Source organism: Equus przewalskii, chromosome 12 (genome assembly GCF_037783145.1).
Source record: "Equus przewalskii isolate Varuska chromosome 12, EquPr2, whole genome shotgun sequence".
NCBI lineage: Eukaryota > Metazoa > Chordata > Mammalia > Perissodactyla > Equidae > Equus > Equus przewalskii.
The window spans coordinates 18,992,731-19,007,282 of NC_091842.1; the positions used below are offsets into that span (position 1 = coordinate 18,992,731).

At 38.2% G+C, this 14,552-nt stretch overlaps 1 protein-coding gene across 2 annotated transcripts in view; it reads right to left on the reverse strand.

Annotated features, from left to right (window-relative positions):
• SEPTIN14 (septin 14) overlaps positions 1-14,208 on the reverse strand; it is a 144,131-nt gene extending 129,923 nt beyond the window's left edge. The window contains exon 1 of one of the 2 annotated variants that reach the window (XM_070567919.1): positions 13,946-14,208. The gene's annotated coding sequence lies outside the window, so the exon portion shown is untranslated. The remainder of the gene's footprint in view (positions 1-13,945) is intronic. The other variant, XM_070567918.1, reaches the window with a different exon arrangement.
• Positions 14,209-14,552: the final 344 nt, after the last annotated feature.

Sequence of the window (14,552 nt, forward strand, 5' to 3'; positions counted from 1 at the left end):
GGGACCACAATGAACTAAAAACTTCTGCACAGCAAAAAGTACTACAAAATGAAAAGATAACTTACAGAATGAGAGAAAATATTTCCAAGCCATATATCAGATAAGAGGTTATTATCAAAGATATATAAAGAACTCATACAGCTCTGTAACAAAAAAAACCCAAAAAATCTGATTTAAAAATGAGCAGAGGAACTTAATAGACATTTTTCCAGAGAAGACATCCAATGGCCAACAGGTATATGAAGGGATGCTCAACATCACTAATCATCAGTGAAATGCAAATCAAAAGCAAATGAGATATCACCTCACACCTGTTAAAAGGGCTATCACCAAGAAGACAAGAGATAAGTGTTGGAGAGGATGTCGAGAAAAGGGAACCCCTGTACACTGTTGGAAGGAATGCAAATTGGTTCAGCTACTATGGAAAACAATATGAAGGTTCCTCAAAAAATTAAAAATAGATCTACCAATTCCACTTCTGGGTATATACTCAAAAGAAATGAAAACAAGAAATGAAAGAGATATATGCACACCTATGTTTATTGCAGCATTATTCACAATAGCCAAGGTACAAAAAGAATCTAAGTGCCTATCAACAGACAAATGGATAAGGAAGATGTGAGATTATATATATACATATATATAATAGAATATTATTCAGCCATGAGAAAGGATATCCTGCCATTGTGATGACATAGATGGACCTTGATCATGTTACACTAGGTGGGATAATTCAGACAAAGACAAATACTGTTTGATATCACTTATGTGTGAAATGCAAAAAAGCTGAACTCGTAGAAACAGAGAACAGAGTGGTGGTTACCAGGAGCTAGAGGGTTGGAGAATTGGGGAAAAGTCAGTCAATAGGAACAAAGTTCCAATTAGAAGATGAGCAAGTTCTGGAGACCTAATGTACTGCATAGTTAGTATAGTCAACAATGTTGTATTATATACTTCAAATTGCTAAGAGACTAGATCTCACATGTTCTCACCACAAAAAGTAAATGGTAAATGTGTGACATGATAGAGGTGTTAGCTAACACTACAGTGGTAATCATATTGCAAAATGTAAATATATAAAACAACACATTGTATACTTTAAATATACACACTATTGTATGTCAATTATATCTCAATAGAGTTGGGAAAAACAAATGGAAAACCAAAATTTAGTAAATGTCTAAAAATGTATACATCTGGAAACTAGTCTGCCCATTGCCTAGCTCTCAAGGTAAAAATGAAAGCAAAGATAAATAATTCAGAATCACTAACAGAAGGGAGCATGTCAGTTCACTGAGAAGTGCAGTATTTGTTGTATCTTATATCAAAAAGAAATATTCATGTAACAATTTTCACAAAAAATATTGCAAGTTTTTCAGACAACACCTACCACCATAGATTTCCTGTCAGTGATCTTAGGTCAGCACTTCCAATAGAAGTATAATGTGGCCACATATGTAATTTTAAATTTTCTTATAGCTATATTAAAAAGGTAAAAAGAATCAGGTGAAAATAATTATTTCATTTAACTGAATATATCAAAATTTTATAATCTCAACATGAAATCCTTATTTTTAAAATTGAGATATTTTACTTATTTAATTAAATTTTTTAAATCTAGCATGTATTTTACATTTTCATCACATCTCAATCCAGACCAGCCACGTTTCAAAGACTCAGTATCTGCTGTGGACTAAATGCTTGCTTCCTCCCAAAAATCATATATTGAAGCCCTAATTCCCAATGTGATGGTATTTGAAGATGGTGCTTTTGCAAGATACTTAGGATTAAATGAAGCCATAAGAGTGGAGTCCTTATGATGAGATTAATGGTCTTACAAGAAGAAGAAGAACTCAATAAAATAACTTTATGTTAAAAAAGAACAAGAAGAGAGAGAAATATGCATCTCTCTCTCCTGTGTGAGGACACAGTGAGAAAGTGGCCATCTGCAAGCTAGGAAAAGAGCCCTCACATGGACCAAATGGCTGACACCTTGGTCTTTGACTTCCCAGCCTCCAGAACTGTGACAAACAAATGTCTATTGTTTTCGTCATATAATATCACTAGCGCCTACCACATTGGACAGCAGAGTTCTAGGTGAATCACCAACCATTTAGTAACCCAGCTACATTTTCTCCAGTGTGGCGTCATGGAGCATGACTTTCAGATATAGTTGTTTATTGTGCACAAAATACTGCATGATTTGATCTGGCAAGTTGTTCTATGATACTGATACCTGAAAGAGATGGTAAAGGAGCATGGAGAAGGAGCATGTGCAATTGCAGAGGCTGGGGTCCAAAACCGGCTGTGCCAAGTACAGGGTGAGTGACCTTGAAATGGACACCTCTGAGTCTCAGGTCTTGATTTGTTAAAAAAAAAAAAAAAAGGCAACAAAATGGGTTATAAGTAATGTGAAAAATGAAGATGTGTTTTCCCAGTGTCTGGCACACAATAAGTGCTCAGTAATGTTAGCTCGTGAGCAATAGTTAAAGAAGCATGCAGAATTTGAAATTACTTTTCCAGAAAATTAGGGTCATCAGACATCCAGGTATCATATTCTATCCTAAGTGCTTCACATGTGAATTATATGATCTTTACAACAAGCCCATGAAGTAGGCACTATTGCCATGCTCATTTCACAGATTAGGAAAATGAAACATAAGGATGTTAAATAACTTGTGCAAGTCCACACAGCTTATAAGTGGCAGAGTCAAAATCCTAACTGGACAGTCCATTGCCTTATCCACTGGGCTACACTGCTTCTCTAAATAGTCTCAAGTACCAAGAAATATTCTTCCCTTTAGTGTGGGGCCACGTGTGTACTTCTCCAAGGACCTGCATACACATGGATCCACGTGGGCTTCCTCACTTTTGGAGAGGTTCCCTTAAATCCTACCTTTTCTGGCTGCTGTGTATGGGTATGTCACGGTTACATGGACCTTTCCATTCAGTCCAGCCTAGCATTTGTTGTTGGTATGAGAATGCTGAGGCTCCACCAGGAGGAACGTGTGGGAACTGCTTCCTCATGCCAGTAGATTTTTAGAGTTTTTTGTGGTGTGCCATGGTGTTTTGTTGTTAAATCCACACACATACACATGCAGGAGCACACACACACACAGATAAATATATAAATATACATATATAAATATATAAATTTCTTTACACAGACATATATAGAAAGAGAGGACAGGAGAAGGGAGAAAGAAAAAGGAAAAACAAGGAGGGAAAGAAGGAAGAGATAAGGTACAGGTCACAGACTCTGGCCTCAGGGCATGCCCTGCCTTCAAGACAAGCCCCACAGCCTTAAATCCTATTTGGCTCACTCTTCCAAGCTGTTTTTCTGATTTCTGAGCTTATGATATAATAATACAGGGAAAGAGAAAGATTTTCAGAGAAAATGCAAAAATAATTTTGAGAAGGATTACTGACTACCTGATACTGGGGAAGAAGCTGTTGACCAAGAAGAACAGACAGAAAGAAAGCAGAGTAGCCAGTGCAGCAGTTCAATATGGAGGCAAGCATTGGCCAGCCCTCCAGGTTATGTGAGTCTCCCCCAACTGAGAAGTTTGTGCTCACAGTCCTATTTCTAAAGAAAATATTCTACTACCTTTATCAGACCTTAATTGAAGAAAAAGGATAATATGAAAATGAGTTTAGAAATTTTCTCATTGCAAACAAGAAATGAGTTGGAGGAGGACCTTGGGAAGATGGCAGAGTAAGAAGCATTGTTACCGAACCTGAAGTGAGTTTGCTCACCCGTTGCGCAGCAAGCCAATCTCTGACACCGGGGGTGGTGGAAGAAAGTGGAAACTTTATTTTTGCACAGTGCTGAGCAAGGAGAGAGGGCAGCTAACGCTGAAATCCCAAACTCCCTGAAAAGCTAAAAGGAAGGGTTTTTATTTGGGGTTTTAGGTAGGGGAGGGGGAGCATATGGCCTTGCTGGTTGGAGCTTTTCCACCAGCCTGTCTTTGGCCTTGAGACGCTTGCAGAGAGGAGGGAGCTCGTGACCTTGCTGGTCAGCAGCTTTCCCACCAGCTTGTATCTCTTTGTGGGGAGGAGATGGTCCAGGTGCTTGTCCTTGACGGTGTCTGTCTCCATGGAGGATAGCGGATTCTGGAGCCAGGAAGCCAGAGAGTAAGCAGGGAATGAGTGTTTTGGTTTTAACCCCATATATGCTGGGTTTAGTGTGGGGAAACTGATGTCAAGGTCGATATCAGCATCAGGAAACTGTCTTCCTACCTAGGCAACAATTGCACTGGCAGAATCTGTCTGATGTAGCTATTTGGGAACTCTGGAGTCTGTTGAAGCCTTGCAACTTCCAAGGGAAGTGTTGGACAATAATGTATGGTTAATTTTGGTCAATTTCAGCCCTTGGCATAGTAGCAGTTACAAGTAGCAGTCCCCCACCCTCAGCCACATGGCAGGCAGCTGTGCACTACAAGACCAGCTTACACACAGCTTGTGGGAGCCAGGGTGTGCAAAAAGATTCATGTCCTCCAAACATTGAGGATTTGTGCTCTGATCACTGGTTGCTGCTTCTAATCACAGAGGTGGAGACAAAGAGGTAAGCAACCATTGTTGAGCCTTCCTCCACTGTTGCAAACCCCTCCCTCTCCAGGTGAGGTGAATTCCAGGAGATCTAAAGGGCTGGTGCCCCTTCCCCCACTTCAGTTTCCTAATTTTCCCCTTCCACAAGTGAAAGGACATCCAGAAACAATTGCATATATGAGGAAAATTAGAAAGTGACAACGCATACACAGGGAAAAGCTCAGAAAAGACCTAAGAAGACCTTAAGTTTACACCTTAGGCTGATCATTGGCACAGAAACAGCCTATAACAATTTTAAAAAATTAAAACAATGAACAAAAAACAGCAAACCCTGGGAAGGGGGAAAATTTGGTTTCCAGAGTTAAGATATTATTAGATTCAAATCTACAGTGTTCAACAAGGAATCACAATGCATACAAATAAACAGGAAAGTATGTCCCATTCAAAGAAAGAAATAAATCAATAGAAACTGTCCCTGAAAAAGACCTAATGGTAGATAGATTACACAAAGACTTTAAAGGCTTTAAAGTGCTCAAAGAACTAAAGGAAGATGTGGATAAAGTCCAGAAAATGATGTGTGAACAAAGTGAAAATATCAGTAAAGAGACAGATAACCTTAAAAAAAAAGAAATTCCAGAGCTGCAAAGTACAATAACTAAAATTAAAAATCCACTAGAGGGATTCAAAGGCAGATTGGAGCAAGAAGACAAAAGAATCAGCAAACTTGAAGATAAGACAATGGAGGGGCAAGCCCAGTGGTGCAGTGGTTAAGTTCACATGTTCCACTTCAGTGGCCTGGGGTTCATCAGTTCGGATCCTGGGCATGGACGTGGCACCGCTTGGCAAGCCATGCTGTGGCAAGCATCCCACATATAAAGTAGAGGAAGATGGGCACGGATGTTAGCTCAAGGCCAGTCTTCCTCAGCAAAAATAGGAGGATTGGCAGCAGATGTTAACTCAGGGCTAATCTTCCTCAAAAAAAAAAAAAGATAAGACAATGGAAATTAATGAGTCTGAGGAGTAGAAAGAAAAAAAGATTGAAGAAAAGCAAACAGCCTAAGGAACTTGTGGGACACCATCAAGCAGACCAACATATGCCTCATGGGAGTTCTAGAGGAAGAGGAGAGAGAAAAGGGGACAGAGAGAATATCTGAAGAAATAATGGCTGAAAATTTCCAAAATTTGATGAAATGAATGAATATAAACATCCAAGTAGATCAATGATCTCCAAGTAAGATGAACTCAAAGAGATCCACAATGAGACACATCAAATCAAACTTTCAAAAGACAGAGGCAAAGAGAAAATCTTGAAAGCAGCAAGAAACGAATTGTCATATACAAGTGATCGTCAATAAGATTATCAGAAGATTTCTTATCAGAAAATGTTTAAGTCCAGAGGACAGTGGATAGGTATTTTTAAAGTGCTAAAAGAATAAAACTGTCAACCAAGAATTCTGTATATGGCAAAACAGATTTAAAACAGTCCTTCAAAAGTGAGGAAGAAATTAAGACATTCTCAAATAAACAAAAGCTAAGTGGGTTTGTGACCACTAGACCTGCCCTGCAAGAAATGGTCAAGGGAGGCCTGTAAGGTGAAATGAAAGAAAAATAGACAGAAACGCAAAGCCATATGGAGAAACAAAGATCTCAATAGAGGTAAATACATGAGCAATTATAAAAGCTAGTATTACTGTAACAATGTCTTATAAATGAACTTTTTCTTTTCTACATGATTTAAGAAATTAATTCATTTAAAGGAAAAATAGCTATTATTAGTGTAAAAGTTAGTATTGCTGTAAGTTTGGTTTGTAACTCCAAATCTTGTTTTCTTCATAATTTTAGAGACTAACGCATTTAAAAGAAATATTAGTTTATTTTTTAGGCACACAATGTTTAAAGATGTAACTTTGTGACATCAACGGCTAAAAGGGGTGGGGACAGAGCTGTAAAGAAGAGTTTTTTATATTATTGAAGTTAAGTTGATATAACTTCAAATTAGAGTGTTCTAATTTTAGGACGTTAAATGTAATCCCCATGGTAACTGCAAATAAAATAGCAAATAAAATATATACAAAAGGAAATGAGAAAAGAATTTAAACATTTCACTACAAAAAATCAACTAGACATTTAAGAAGACAGTAATGCAGGAAATGAGGGACAAAAAAACTCTCAGGCATATCAAAAACAAATAACACAATGACAGAAGCAAGTTTCTCCTTATCAGCAATTAGTTTAAATGTAAATGTATTAAACTCTTGAATAAAAAGACAGACTGGCAAAATGGATAAAAACACATAGTCCAACTATATGCTGTCTATAAGAGACTCACTTGTGATCCAAAGACACAAACAGATTGAAAATAAAAGGATAGAAAAAGATACTCCATGCAAATAGTAAACAAAAGAGACCAGAGGGGTCTATACTAATATGAGACAAAGAAGACTTTAAATCAAAAAAGTTTACCAAAGACAGAAGGATCCTATATACTAATAAAAGATTTCACAGAGCAAGAACATATAACAATTAAAAATATTTACACACTCAATGACAGACAAGCAAAATTTATGAAGCAAAAATAGTTGAAGACTTCAATACCTCCCTACTACAATGGATAGAACAACCAGACAGGAGATAAGTAAGGAAATGGAGGACTTACCACAAGCCACCTAGATCACACAGACATATACAGACACTTCACCCAACAACAATAGAATGCAAGTTCTCCTCACATGGACACATGGGGCATTTTCCAGGATGAATCATATGTTAAGCCACAAATTCATTTAAAAAGATAGATAGCGAGGGAGGGAGGTGGAACAAAATGCTGCGGTGAGCTGACCCAAGACTCTCTCCCCTCCAAAATTAAACCAAAGAAATGGAAAAACTGAATTTCAACCAACGACCCCTAATGCTGAGACTGTCAGAGACCTACAGAGTAAAAAGATGGAGAACGGAGAGGCTGTAGCCGCCCTCGGAGGAGCTGGAACAGTGTAAGAGAGAACTTCGCTCCCTCCCCTCGAGACTGGGATCGCTGCCGTGAGTGAGGGAAGGAGCAGAGGAGGGGCCGCACGACCAGGGCATTGTCCAGGACTCCCGCCGCTGGTGCAGTGGAAACCCACTGATGGGGGAAAGTTCCATGTGAGGGGACCCCATCAAGCCAGGGCCCCAGGAGACCAGAGAACAGAGCTGATCCAAATCCAGATCGCTGCGCGAGAGAAACTGCTCCTCCCCCTGGCAAACTGCGCTAGAAGCCGCCATCTTGGCTTAAGGCAGAGAGCTCAGAATGTGCAGCTCTCGACCCCCATCTAGTGGCGACAGGCTGTAACTAAAACCGAATTCTACCATCATGTGCAAAAAAATGCTCCTCTACCATCCAGCAATTTATAAAAGCTCCAGTCTAGAAGGAAAACAATAAAAACATAGAATTAAGTCCTGAGGACTTGGAAATAGGTAAACTAAGTGAAAATGAGTGCAGAGTGGCTATCATCAAAAAACTCAATGAGGCAGAGAGAAAGATAGAGAAACAAGCCAATGAGTCCTGGAGTTACTTCACAAAAGAGATTGAAATTATAAAGAAGATCAAACAGAATTACGAGAGATGAAAAATACAATGGACCAGATAAAACAGAATACAGATTCCCTGAATGCCAGTGTAGACACCATAGAGGAGAAAATTAGCATAATCGAAGATAGACAGGCTGAATGGCTCCAGACAGAAGAAGAAAGACAACTAAGAATTAAAAAGAATGAGGAAAATATTAGAGAGATAGCGGATTCAATGAGGAGAAAGAATTTAAGGATCATAGGAATTCCCAAGAACATGAAAAAGGAAAATGGAGCAGAAAGTGTGTTTAATGAAATTATAGAAGAGAACTTCCCAAATCTAGGGATTGAGGAAGAAATGTGTGTGGAGGAAGCTTTCAGATCTCCTAGATTTGTCAATGTAAAAAGACCTACTGCAAGGCATATAGTAGTACAAGTGGCAAAAATGAAAGACAAAGAAAGAATACTCAGGGCAGCAAGACAGAAGAAAATAACCTACAAAGGAACTCCTATCAGACTTTCAGCGGATTTCTCTACAGAAACCTTACAAGCTAGGAGAGAATGGAGTGACATATTCAAAACTTTAAAAGAAAAAAATCTTCAGCCAAGAATACTCTATCCAGCAAGAATATCCTTCAGATATGAGAGAGAAATTAAATCTTTTCCAGACAAACAAAAGTTAAGGGAATTTTTAACCAAAAGTCTTCCACTACAAGAAATCCTCAAGAAGGCTCTCATACCTGAAAAAAGAAAAAAGGGAGAAAAGGGTCACAAACCACAGAGTAGGGAGACAGATAGATAGAACCAGAATAGGATAGCAAATATTCAACTATAGCATTAGGATAAAGGTAAGGAAACTACCAAAGCAAAGACGATCTTATCACTCTAACTAAAAACTCATAACGCAAGTTGTAATAAGAAATGAAAATAATAATTTAGGACGGGAAGAGCAAAGGGACTAAATCAGTCTAGGCCAAGTAAGTAAGAGACCACCAGAGAATAGACTATATTATACACGAGATGCTCAATACAAACTTCAGGGTAGCCATTAAACTAAAAAACAGAACAGAGCCACAAAACATAAATAAGGAAAAATCTAAGAAACCCAGCATAAGAAATTGCAGTAGTCAATGGGTAGGCTAAAAAACACAGGACGAGAAACAAAGGTAAGGCAGGAAAACCAGATAACGAGTGACAGATTGACAGCATTAAGTCCACATGCATCAATAATCACCCTCAATGTAAACGGATTGAACTCTCCAATAAAAAGACACAGAGTGGCAAAATGGATTAAAGAACAAGATCCAACAATTTGTTGCCTCCAGGAAACACACCTCAGCCCCAAGGACAAACACAGGCTCAGAGTGAAGGGGTGGAGGACAATACTTCAAGCTAATAGCAAGCAAAAGAAAGCAGGTGTTGCAATTATTATATCAGACAAAACAGATTTCAAAATAAGACAGGTAAAGAGAGACACAGAGGGACAATATATAATGATCAAAGGGACACTTCATCAAGAAGAAATAAAGCTTATAAATATCTATGCACCCAACATAGGAGCACCAAAGTTCATAAAGCAACTATTAACAGACCTAAAGGAAGATGTTAAAAACAACACAATAATAGGAGGGGACCTCAACACCCCACTCACATCAATGGACAGATCATCCACACAGAAAATCAACAAGGAAATAGTGTAGCTAAATGAAAAACTAAAACAATTGGACTTAATAGACATATATAGATCTCTTCACCCTAAAAGAGCTGAATACACATTCTTCTCAAGTGCACATGGAACATTCTCAAGGATAGACCATATGTTGGGAAACAAGGCAAGCCTCTACAAATTTAAAAAGATTGAAATAATAACAAGCATCTTCTCCGATCATAATGCTATAAGGCTAGAAATTAATTACAAGAAAAAAGCCGAGAAAGGCACAAGGATGTGGAGACTAAACAATACACTACTGAACAAGCAATGGATCATTGAAGAAATTAAAGAATAATTCAAAAAATACCTGGAAACAAATGAAAACTATAGCATGCCATACCAACTCATATGGGATACAGCAAAAGCTGTATTAAGAGGATAATTCATCATAATACAGGCACATCTTAACAAACAAGAAAAATCCCAAATAAGCAATCTTAAACTACACCTAACTGAACTAGAGAAAGAAGAACAAATAAAGCCCAAAGTCAGCAGAAGGAGAGAAATGATAAAAATCAGAGCAGAAATAAATGCTATTGAAACGAAAAAGGCGGTAGAAAGGATCAATGAAACAAAGAGCTGCTTCTTTGAGAAGATAAATAAAATTGACAAACCCCTAGCCAGACTTACAAAGAAAAAAAGACAGAAAGCTCAGATAACAAAATCAGAAGTGAAAGAGAAGAAATAACAACAGACTCCACAGAAATACAATGGATTATAAGAGAATACTATGAAACACTATATGCCAACAAAATGGATAACCTAGAGGAAATGGATAAATTCTTGAACTCCTACAATCTCCCAAAGCTCACTCAAGAAGAAGCAGACAATATGAACAGACCAATCACAAGGAAAGAGATTGAAACAGCAATCAAGAACATCCCAAAGAATAAAACCCCAGGACCAGACGGCTTTCCTGGGGAATTATACCAAACTTCCAGAGAGGATTTAAGACCTATCCTTTTCAAGCTATTCCAGAAAATTAGGGAGGATGGAACACTTCCTAACACATTCTATGAGGCCAACATCACGCGGATACCGAAGCCTGATAAGGACACCACGAAAAAAGAGAACTACAGGCCAATATCACTGATGAACATAAATGCAAAAATTCTAAAAAAAATTTTGGCAACCCGAATTCAGCAATTCATCAAAAGGATCATACATCATGATCAAGTGGGATTCATACCAGGGACACAGGGATGGTTCAACATCCGCAAATCAATCAACGTGATACACCACATCAACAAACTGAGAAATAAAAACCACATGATCATCTCAAGAGATGCAGAGAAAGCATTTGACAAGATCCAACAGCCATTTGTGATAAAAACTCTGAACAAAATGGGCATAGAAGGGAACTACCTCAACATAATAAAGGCCATATATGACAGACCCACAGCCAACATCATACTCAATGGGCAAAAACTGAGCGCCATCCCCCTCACAACAGGAACGAGACAAGGATGCCCTCTATCACCACTCTTATTTAACATAGTACTGGAGGCCCTGGCCAGAGCAATCAGGCAAGAAAAAGGAATAAGAGGAATCCAAATAGGGAGGGAAGAATTGAAACTCTCGCTATTTGCAGACGACATGATCTTATATATAGAAAACCCCAAAGAATCCATAGAAAAACTATTAGAAACAATCAACAACTACAGCAAAGTTGCAGGGTATAAAATCAATTTGCATAAATCAGTAGCATTTCTATATTCTAATAACGAGGTAACAGAAAAAGAACTCAAGAACACAATACCATTCACAATCGCAACAAAAAGAATAAAATACCTTGGGGTAAATTTAACTAAGGAAGTGAAGGACCTATATAATGAAAATTACAAGGCCTTTCTGAGAGAATTGGATGATGACATAAGGAGATGGAAAGACATTCCATGTACGTGGATTGGAAGAATAAACATAGCTAAAATGTCCGTTCTACCGAAAGCAATCTACAGACTCAATGCTATCCCAATAGAATCCATGACATTCTTTACAGAATTAGAACAAAGAATCCTAAAATTCATATGGGGCAACAAAAGACCCCAAATTGCTAAAGCAATCCTGAGAAAAAAGAACAAAACAGGAGGCATCACAATCCCTGACTTCAAAACATACTACAAAGCTACAGTAATAAAAACAGCATGGTACCGGTACAAAAACAGGTGCACGGATCAATGGAATAGAATTGAAAGCCCAGAAATAAAACCACACATCTATGGACAGCTAATCTTCGACAAAGGACCTGAGGGCATACAATGGAAAAAAGAAAGTCTCTTCAACACATGGTGCTGGGAAAACTGGAAACCCATATGTAAAAGAATGAAAATTGACCATTCTTTTTCACCATTCATCAAAATAAACTCAAAATGGATCAAAGACCTAAAGGTGAGACCTGAAACCATAAGGCTTCTAGAAGAAAACGTAGGCAGTACACTCTTTGACATCAGTATTAAAAGGATCTTTTCAGACACCACGTCTTCTCAGAGAAGGGAAACAATAGAAAGAATAAACAAATGGGACTTCATCAGACTAAAGAGCTTCTTCAAGGCAAATGAAAACAGGATTGAAACAAAAAAAACAACCCACTAACCGGGAAAAAATATTTGCAAGTCATATATCTGACAAATGCTTAATATCCATAATATGTAAAGAACTCACACAGCTCAACAACAAAAAATCAAACAACCCTATCAAAAAATGGGCTGGAGACATGAACAGACATTTCTCCAAAGAAGATACACGGATGGCCAATAGGCACATGAAAAGATGCTCATCATCACTGATCATCAGGGAAATGCAAATCAAAACTACACTAAGATATCACCTTACACCCATTAGAATGACAAAAATATCTAAAACTAATAGTAACAAATGTTGGAGAGGTTGTGCAGAAAAAGGAACCCTCATACACTGTTGGTGGGAATGCAAACTGGTGCAGCCACTATGGAAAACAGTATGGAGATTACTCAAAAAATTAAAAATAGAACTACCATACGACCCAGCTATTCCACTACTTGGTAGCTATCCAAAGAGCTTGAAGTCAGCAATTCCAAAAGTCCTATGTACCCCAATGTTCATTGCAGCATTATTTACAATAGCCAAGACATGGAAGCAACCTAAGTGCCCATCAACAGATGAATGGATAAAGAAGATGTGGTATATATATACCATGGAATACTACTCAGTTGTAAAACAAAACAAAATCATTCCATTTGCAATAACATGGATGGACCTTGAGGGAATTATGTTAAGTGAAATAAGCCAGTTAGAGAAGGATAACCACTGTATGACTCCACTCATATGAGGAATTTAAAAATGTGGACAAAGAGAAAAGATTAGTGGCTACCAGGGGAAAGGTGGAGTGGGGGGTGGGCACAAAGGGCGAAGTGGTGCACCTACAACACGACTGACAAACATTAATGTACAACTGAAATTTCACAAGATTGTAACCTACCATTAACTCAAAAAAAATTTTTTTAAATACTTAAAAAAATAAAAAGATAGATAGCAAAGTATCTTTTCTGACTGCAACAGCATGAAGTTAGAAATTAATAACAATAGGAAAATTCCAAAAATTGTGGAAATTAAACACATACTTTTAAATAACCAACAGATCAAAGAAGAAATCACAAAGGCAATTAGAATGTGCTTACAGACAAATGAATATGAGAACACAACATACTAAAACTTATGGGATGCAGTGAAAACTGTGCTAATGGGAAAATTTATAGCTATAAATGCTTACACTAAAAAACAAGAAAGATCTCAAATCAACAAGCTTGGTTTTACAAGTTAAGGAACTAGAAAAAGAAGAAAAAGCAAAACTCAAAGCTAGAAGAAGGGAGAAAAATAAAGATTAGAGAAAAGTAAATAAAAGAATCGAAAAAAGTGAGAAAAATCAATGAAACTAAAAGTTGGTTCTTCAAAAAAAAAGATCAACAAAATTGACAAAACTTTAGCTAGATAGACTACCAAAAGAAAGAGATAAGACTCAAATTACCAAGATTGGAAATTAAAGTGAGGACATTACTATGATTCTACATGAATAAAAAGGATTACAAAAGAGTTTCATGAACAATTGTAGGCCAACAAACTAGATAACCTACATGAAATGGACAAATTCTTAGAAATACTACTTACCAACACTAAATTGTGAAGAAACAGAAAATTTGGATAAATCTATAACTAGTAAGGGGATTAAATCAATAATCAAAAATCTCCCAACATCATCACGGTGGAGTGAGCTTGCCTGAGACTCTCTACCCTCCAACATATAACAAAAAGAAGCAACCATATTCCAAGAAAAAATATCCTAATACCACAGGAATCCTCGGAGAGTCACAGCAGCCAAACAACAGAGGGCAGAGAGGCTGGAGCCCCAGTCAGAGGAGCTGGAATGGAGTAAGAGAGAACTTTGCTCCCTCCCCTAAAGACTGGGGTCGCTGCCACGGGAGGCTCCATGAGGGAAGGAGTGGGGGAGGGGTCGTGTGTCCCCAGGATCACACAGGACTCCCTAGTGCCCTTGCAGCCTAGAGGGAAGCCCTCTAACAGGGCGAAAGCTTTCGCATGGGGTGACCTCATCAAGCCAAGACCCCAGGAGACCAGATAGGGAGAGCTGATGGGGAAACCCAGGTTTGCGCCCAAAAGAAAATGCACCCCCCCCCCAACACCCACGCCATGCCACACCACCTCCGCTGAAGGCAGAGGGCTCAGAATATGCGGCTCTCAACCCCCATCTAGTGGCGGT